Genomic DNA, 8,806 nt, shown 5'->3' on the forward strand with positions numbered 1-8,806 from the left:
TCATGTTTAATTCTAGTGCTTGTTGTTTCTGTTTAACTTGTGGACTGTGAAGGCTTCTTGAGGGTAAGAACATGAGTGTTCATTTGGATATCACCTGCACATACAGTGTACGCACATATGCACACAGTTGGCACATGTGTCAAGGTTAAAAGAGGTTTTAAAGGCCATGTTTCAGAAAACCTTCTGAATGATTGAGCGAATGGGTGGCTGAATTAGAGTAACAGGATGTCTGTATAAGATTTTCCATTCTTCCACAGTGGATAATATATCACATATATGGATACAGCCTACACAGTAGAAATGATTAGATTTCTATACATCTCTTCCAAACCATCAAGGAATCACCCCAGATTAAAGAAGAATTTGTTACTACAGGGATTGTTATTATTTGAAGATGTGGCTGTGGAGTTCACCTGGGAGGAGTGGAGTCTGCTAGACCCTGCTCAGAAGGACCTGTACTAGGACGTGATGTGGGAGAACTATCGCAACCTGCTGTCTGTGGGTGAGGACTGTTCCTCTGTGCCACTTAGTGTGTCAAGTCAGCAGTCTTTCCTTTCTCAGTTGTGGAATGATTTCAGATATCTGAAGTATGAATGGTGTGAAACAGATTGTTAGACTTCTACAAAGGACCAGATAGCAAATACTGCAGGCTGTGTGGGCTGCCTATTGTTTCTGTAACATATTTTTTTTTTTTAAAGACCACATTTATTTATTGTTTTTTTTTTTTCAGCACACACACACACTATATATATATATATTATTTATTTATTTATGGCTGTGCTTGCTCTTTGCTGTGTGGGCTTTTCTCTAGGCAGTGGGGACTACTCTCTAGTTGCAGTGCACAGACTTCTCATTGCAGTGGCTTCTCTTGTGTGGAGGTTTCTAGGGCATGGAGGCTTCAGTAGTTGCAGTTCCTGGGTTCAAAAACACAGGCTCCGTAGTTGTGGCACATGGGCTTAGTTGCTCCTCAGCATGTGGAATCTTTCCGGACCAGTGATCAAACCCGTGTCTTCTACATTGGCAAGTGGATTCTTTACCACTGAGCCACCAGGGAAGCCCAGTATATATATATGCTACTGCTACTGCTAAGTCGCTTCAGTTGTGTCCGACTCTGTGCGACCCCATAGACTGCAGCCCACCAGGCTCTGCCGTCCCTGGGATTCTCCAGGCAAGAACACTGGAGTGGGTTGCCATTTCCTTCTCCAATGCAGGAAAGTGAAAAGTGAAAGTGAAGTCGCTCAGTCGTGTCCGACTCTTTGCAACCCCATGGACTGCAGCCTACCAGGCTCCTCCGCCCATGGGATTTTCCAGGCAAGAGTACTAGAGTGGGGTGCCATTGCCTTCTCTGAGTATATATATATATATATATATATTTCTCTCTCTCTATATATATATATATGTATAATCGATTATGTAGGTATTCTGCTAAATTTATTATATGTATTATAAGTAAGGAAGAGTTAATCACTCAGTGGTATCCGACTCTGTGACTCCATGGACTAGCCCACGAGGCTTCTCTGTCCATGGAATTCTCCAGTCAAGAATACTGGAGTGGGTTGCCATTTCCTTCTCTAGGGGATCTTCCCAACCCAGGGATCAAACCCAGGTCACCTACATTGCAGACAGATTCTTTACTGTCTGAGCCACCAGGGAAGTCCGTACCTACTATAAAAGATACATAAAAATAGAAATGTCAAAAGGATGAGACATTCATGAGATGAATATTTTTAAGTAATTTTAATTTTTAAAATGTAGTGGTACAAAACACGTTTGCTATCATATTTTTGAAGTTTTCCTTTACTTCTTGAAAACTGTTTTGTAAGAGCACTTTATTCTGAATGAATAACAATCTCAAAGTGTGAAAGTGTAATGTCTTAGTTACAGTCACTGACCAGAATTTGTTGACCCATACATATGACTTGAATTTTTATAAATGATAGATTCTTAGTCTCCTCTTAGGCCTCAGACAGATTTATTTCATCTAGGATCTTGATTTGTTTTGCTTAGATTTTTTTTTTCCTTTCTATGGATTCTCAAGTTTTTGCTACTCCAAGGGGAAAGCTACTTCCAAGGTGTAGCTGCATAATCTGTTAATATAAATGGGATCATTGAACAGTGTTTAGATTTCATGCCCAAAGATTTTGCTAAATAGTATGTTATTTTTTTGTGAATAGGGTATCAAAGTCCCAAACCAATTGAAATCTTCAAGTTGAAGCAAGGAGGCAAACCATGGATAGAAAGGGGAAATATCCATGATCCAGGTAAGTGAATGAGAAGCATCCAGGTAGAAAAGAAGTAAATTCCTAGATCCGTGAAGGCCTCACACCTTTAAAATCGTGTTATGGTGACTCATCTTCTAGTTTCTAAACTTTGACAGTATCTCAACAGAGCCTCTAAGGATTCCTCTCCTATGTTAATATTCATTACTTAATCATTTAGAGGAAAATACTCATGTTTTCACCTCTGGATTTCATACTGATTTATTTCGTCTAGAGTCTTGATTTGCTTTGCTTAGATTTTTAAAATTTCTATGGATTCTCAAGTTTTTCCCTTCTTCATTGACTGCCGTAGTACCACTGCTTGTTCCTTCCTCTTACCTTGCTTTGAAAATTCAGGCTTCCATGCCTCTCTGCAAAGAGAGAACTTCAAATTCACCATCATCTCCTGACTAGTGAACCTCAGGTAATATTGATTTCCCTTCCTAACATTCAGCCCCACCCTGAATGCTGTGTTCTTATGGCAACTTGGTCTTTTAGTGTACATCTGCCTGTTTATTCATTCTGGATGGGCAAATATGAGATAAAGCAAATGTAGCAACATGTTAACTGTCGAATCAAAGAGGTGGGTATATAGCTGTTCACTGTGTAATTCATTCAGTTTGTATGTTTGAAATTTTTTTTAATAAAATTGTGAGAAGAGCTATAAGTATTGTAATTTTCAGAAAGAATTATGCCTCCCACATAGACTGAAATGAATTCAGTCAAGTAAAAAAAAAAAAAAAATTCACAATTTTAGGCCTCACCTGAAATCAAACTATAACCCTCATGCATACTTTGCTGATTTCTTCATATATTTGCTGGATATTTTTTTTTTTTTTTTTCCTCTGTTTTTTGTCTGTGCTGCACAGCACACAGGATCTTAGTTTCCAAATCAGGGATCAAACCTGTGTCCCCTACAGTGGAAGCTCAGAGTCTTAACCACTGGACCATCAGGGAAGTCCTCACAAAACCTTCAGTTGTTAAAACAAACAAACAAACAAACAAAAAACACAAAAAACGCACTATCTGCAAAGTACAATAAAGCAAAATACAATAAAATGAGCTGTGTTTGTATAGAAATATTACCCAAAGAGGGAATTCATCGGCAGTCGTGTGGTTAGGACTCCATGCTTCCACTGCAGTGGGTACGGACCAGACTAGATCCCTGGTCAGGGAACTAAGATCCCTTGCAAGTTGTGTGGTGCAGCCGAAAAAACCAAATTGAATTGAAGGTTTGTGGCAGCTCTGTGTCAAGCAAATCTTTTGGCATCATTTTTTCCAACAGCATTTGCTCACTTTGTGTCTTTCTCATATTTTGGTAATTCTCTCCATATTTCAAACTTTTTCATTATTATTATGTTTGTTATGCTGATTGGTAATCCATGATCTTTGATGTTACTTCTACAACTCATAGAAGGCTCAGATGACGGTTAGCAATTTTTAATGAGAAAGTATTTTTAAATAAGATATGTACTCTGTTTTAGACATAATGCTATTGCACACTTAACAGACTACAGTATTGTGTAAACATAACTTTTATATGCACTGGGAAACAAATTCATGTCACTAGCTTTATTGCAATACTTGCTTTATTGTGGAGGTCTGGAACTGAACCTGGAATATCTCTGAGTCTATGCCCATACAGATAATCCCAATTTGTCCTCTAACCAAAATCTTCTCCAAATTCCTCTTTCCAGTTGAGTTCTTTATGTCTGTACTCAGATACCCACCTCAGAATGTTTGTGTCAAAATACACACGGATTTTCCTACATTAAAAATCTGTCTCCCTGGTGTTCCTCACCAACTTAAGCTGGAAATGCTAGTCATTTAGGCCAAATACCTGAGGAAAATCCTTAATTCCTCCTTTTTACTTTCATTGAATTCAACACTGTATGTTGTGTTTTCCTTCTCCTAGATGTGCCTTGAGTTCTTCGACTTGTCCACATGGACGCTGTTGTTGCTCCAGACCAAGCCACTGTTGTCTCTTGCCTGATTACTTCATTAACTTTCTCTCCCACACTTCTTCCTCTCCTGTCACTATCCATGCAGAAGTTGGCAGTCTTTTGGAAATATAAATTAGAACCCCCCACCTCCTCAGAGCTTCTAGTGGCTTGTCACTAGTCTTAGCATTAAATTCAGATTCTTCTACCAGATCTACATAGTATGACTTCTGTCTACCTTTTGAACTTTAAGTTTTCCTTTTCCCTATGTAACTGTTCTATTCAGGGCCCACTGGCTACCTTTCTATTTCTTGACCTGGCCCAAACCTTTCTTTTGTCAAGGCTTTTGCATTGCTGTCATACTTGAATGAAACATGAAGTTACTTACATGAAGCTGCTTAATTTTTATTCCTAGTTTCTTGGCTCACCTTTTATTTCCTCACAGGTAATTACCTGTTTCCCATTGTTCTTTTTCATGTGCTGGGAACCACTTTTCAGTGTGAAGTTGTCTTATTTCTTTGCTTCCATTTTGTCCTCTTTTGCCCAGGGGAATGCATAAAATGTGTTTCTCTTTGGTGTGTATTCAGATGCTATGACAGCACATGATACATATTAGACGTTCAATAAACATTGTGGGAGAGAATGGATACATCCTCCCTCATGTTAGATCAGATGTCTTTCTAACTTATTTTATTTTGTGTTAATGACACACATTTCTATTTTGTCCTCTTTTGCTGGTTTTGCAAGGATCTCTTTGGAGAGCACCAAAAACTTTACTAATTGAGAATTGTCTGCCACTGATTCTGTATCGTTTTTTTTTTTTTTAAGATGTTATGGCCTTATTGTGTTTCCCCCCATTTTCAAGAAGTAAATTTACACTTAATGATTTTTTTCATATGACATAACTGTCACAGAGAGCTAGCCCAAACCATTTCATTTTAGAAGCAGTTTTATTGCATAACCTAATTGTGAAAATTTATTTTCTTTCTAGAAGTTGGTGATCCTATGCAGCAATCCTTGGAAATCCAATACAAGCATAAAAATATGGAAAGAGGCCATGAACTCAGTTCTTTGGGAAATATTTTTTGTCTGCATGGAAATCTTGTTACTTTAAGGCAAAGCCATGATGTTTGACATACTGAACTCTAATTTAGATTTAGTTAACCAGAATAAAAACTCCATAGCAAAGAATCCTGACAAGTTTAATAAATAAGAGAAATTATTTCTTCATAGTAAGCATGAAAAACATTACACTAATTAAATGCAATAAACATGGAAACATTCTCTGCACCAATTCAAAACTCAGTATACATCAGATTGAAAAAGAAACATGAATGTATGGAAGGTGGTAAAACCTTCATCAAAAAGTCTCAACTCACTATACACCAGAGAACACATACAGGAGAGAAGCCATATAAATGCCTTAAATGTGGTAAAGCCTTCTGCAGGAAGGCAGAGCTTAATATACACATGCAAGTTGAACGAGGAGTAAAACCCCACGTGTGCGGTGAGTGTGGGAAAACCTTCTCCAGGAAGTCTCAGCTCCTTGTACATCAGAAAACTCACACGGGAGAGAAACCCTATATGTGCTGTGAATGTGGGAAAGGCTTCATCCAGAAGGTTAACTTCCTTATACATCAGCAAATTCATACTGGAGAGAAGCCCTATAGATGCAAAGAGTGTGGTAAAGCCTTCAGTCACAAGCCATGTCTCGTTGCACATCAAATATTTCACACTGGAAATCCTCCCTATGAATGCAGTGAGTGTGGAAAAGCCTATTTTCAGAAGTCAAATCTTGTTAGACATCAAAGAGGTCATACAGAAGAGAAGTGCCACAAATGCAACGTGTGTGGGAAAAGCTACTCCACGAAGTCCATACTTAGCAGACACCAGAGAGTCCATACGGGAGAGAAGCCCCATGGGTGCAGCAGCTGTGGGAAAGCCTTCTGCCACAAGTCCTTCCTCACTAAACATAAGAGAACTCATACAAAAGAGAAAGGTGTCGATTCAGTCAAGGTGGAAAAGGATTCTTTAGAGAGCCATGACTCATGTACCACAGAACCTAAACAGGAGAAAACCTCTGTTGAGGCAGTGACAATGCAGGGGCCTGCTATGGCAGTGCAGGCATCATTAAACATCTACGGGTTCCTTGCCCAAGGGAATGTGGTTCTTGTGGGAGAGCCTGTGGCCAGATGTGTCCCTTCAGGAGATGGCAGAGAGTTTTCACAGGAGAGGAACCTCATGAATGTAGTTAATGTGGTACTGCCTTCAGTTACCAATTATGTCTTCTTTTATGTCACAGGAAACATGTGAGGAGGAGTGCATTCAATATGGACAAGGCTTTGGAGCAAAGTTTAGCTTTTTATGTAGTTGAAAACTCTCACTGAGAGAATGCTAATGAATATAGCGATAGTGGAAAGGTCAGTCAGTCAGTGTTAGTCGCTCAGTTGTGGCTGACTCTTTGTGACCCCATGGACTGCAGCCTGCCAGGCTCCTCTGTCCATGGGATTCTCCAGGCAAGAATACTGGAGTGGGTTGCTAATCCCTTCTGCACGGCATTTTCCCAACCCAGGGATCAAGCCTGGGTCTCTCCCATTGCAGGCAGATTCTTTACCATCTGAGCCACTAAGGAGAGCCCAGTACAAAGATATGTCTCATTAAATATCAGCAGCTCTTAGTAGGTTGAACTGTAGCAAGCTTCACTTTAAAAGCATCATAAATTCACATCAGAAAGAAATTTTGGGAGGGCAAATATGTCCAGTCCATAAGACCACCCTCATGTTTGATTATTCTCTGAAATCACTGACTCAAAAACTAAAAAGCCCCCCCAAAACCTCAAAAACTCAAAAACCCAAAAGCTGCTATACTTATGATTACAGGTTGTGACAGTGAAAAGTTACAGATTAGCAAATTTAAAAGGTGCTTAAGGCAGACCTTAGGAGAAACCAGGTACATCCATTGTCCTCCCAGCGGAGTTGTATGGACTGCATGTAATTCTGCCAGCAATGATGTGACAGCTCATCTGCATATTGCCAGCCAGAGAAACTCACCTGAGCCTTAGTGCCCGGGGACTTGGGGGGTCAGTAAGGATGCTCCTTATGCCAGCATGGGGAAACCACATGACTGACTTTAGCTTTTCAAGCTCTAGCCTTCTTGAAGTCAAACCAATACAGCATGGCCCAGAGACCCCCAGGCAAACAAAAGCAAGTGTTCAGCAAAAATCATATTGCTGGCATAAACTGTATGACATGGTTAAGACCCCAGGTATGCAAAGACGCTCTTGGCAGGCAGGCAGTTCCAAGGGCTTGGAGGTTCCCTCTCAGGTGCTGGTCAAAAGCCAGTCCTTTATTTGGAATGTGCAGGATCTGAACACCCCCAACCTGCCAAGTCACCTAATTTGCACACTAGTGAAAACAATAAGGTTTTTAATAAGATTGTTCCTCATCATGTGTCAGAAATAAATGTCTATGGATACACGAAATGTGTAGAACCTTTAGCAGAATGACAGCTAATCTCATAAAGGAGATAAGCTTGTGATTGCAGTGGAAATTTGGAAACTTGTTGACGTAAAACTACCCTCATTTTCTATCAGATTAACACCCTTAATATGTGTTTGTGTGTGTTTTCATTGTTTGGCTGCACCCCCATGGCTTGTGAAACTTCCCTGACCAGGGATCAAACCCATGCCCCCTGCAGTGGAAGCATGGAGTCTTAACCTCTGGACTGCCAAGGAAGTCCTTAATGTGTAGTTTGAGAGAGAAGGACTTGAACTCTTTTGCATTGCTAGGGGATGACTCCATAACTCACCTGATGATGGTTCATAGGCAGTGTCACATTGTACCTATTATATCTAAATGTTTGGTCACCTTTGTTAGATTCTTTTAGAAGCAAGTTGCTTGGCCAGCCCACACACAGTGGGAGAGTTGTACATCTTTGAGGGCCTTCTTAGACTCAACCTGCCTGAATAATCATCAGGGAAAAAGATATTCTTTGTGGAAAGTTGACATGGTTTCCTGTTTAAACAGTGCTTGAACAGAACCTGGTGTTCTCTGTGTCTCCCCAACCCGCCCCCCCACCCCACCTCCCAACCCCACCTTGACCCAGCCTGGCCATGCAGAGCCAGCCTTCTGCCAGTGCCTCACGGCACCCTTGGACCACGCCCAAGGTGTCTGCTGCTGCTCCAGTGTGGTGAGCTGCTGCCTCTCAGCTCCCTGACGTGACCACCACGTACCCCTCGCAGGGGCCCAGCACTCCTGCCAGGGCTTGGAGGCTGCCAGATCCACCTGGAGCCTCTGAAATTTACCTGTCCACCTCTCACTACTCTGATGGTGATGATGTGGCTTTGGAGAACTTTGTTAAATGTCTTCCTAGCCAGTCTCTCTCGAGAGGGGAACATGCTGAGAAGTTAATGAAGCTGCAAGAACCTCTGAGGTGGCTGCATCTTGCTCTGATGTATCCAGAAACTGGAACAGGATGACTCAGAGTGGGCTCAGTGCAATGGAATGTGTGTTCCACTCAGAAAAGGGATGAATCAGTCACTACTGGAACTGCACACAAGTTATGATACCTACTGACAAAAATGAGCCCTGCTCTTGTGACAACCTGGGT

At 40.9% G+C, this 8,806-nt stretch overlaps 1 protein-coding gene across 17 annotated transcripts in view; it reads left to right on the top strand.

Annotated features, from left to right (window-relative positions):
- The window catches only part of LOC133229693 (zinc finger protein 350), a 32,207-nt gene extending 26,818 nt beyond the window's left edge, over positions 1-5,389 (top strand). For 13 of the 17 annotated variants that reach the window (XM_061386400.1, XM_061386390.1, XM_061386388.1 and 10 more), the window contains 3 exons: positions 376-502; positions 2,175-2,261; positions 5,190-5,389. The gene's annotated coding sequence lies outside the window, so the exon portion shown is untranslated. The remainder of the gene's footprint in view (positions 1-375; positions 503-2,174; positions 2,262-5,189) is intronic. The other 4 variants (XM_061386395.1, XM_061386398.1, XM_061386392.1 and 1 more) reach the window with 2 other exon arrangements.
- The last annotated feature ends 3,417 nt before the right edge of the window (positions 5,390-8,806 follow it).

This window comes from Bos javanicus, chromosome 18, assembly GCF_032452875.1.
Source record: "Bos javanicus breed banteng chromosome 18, ARS-OSU_banteng_1.0, whole genome shotgun sequence".
NCBI lineage: Eukaryota > Metazoa > Chordata > Mammalia > Artiodactyla > Bovidae > Bos > Bos javanicus.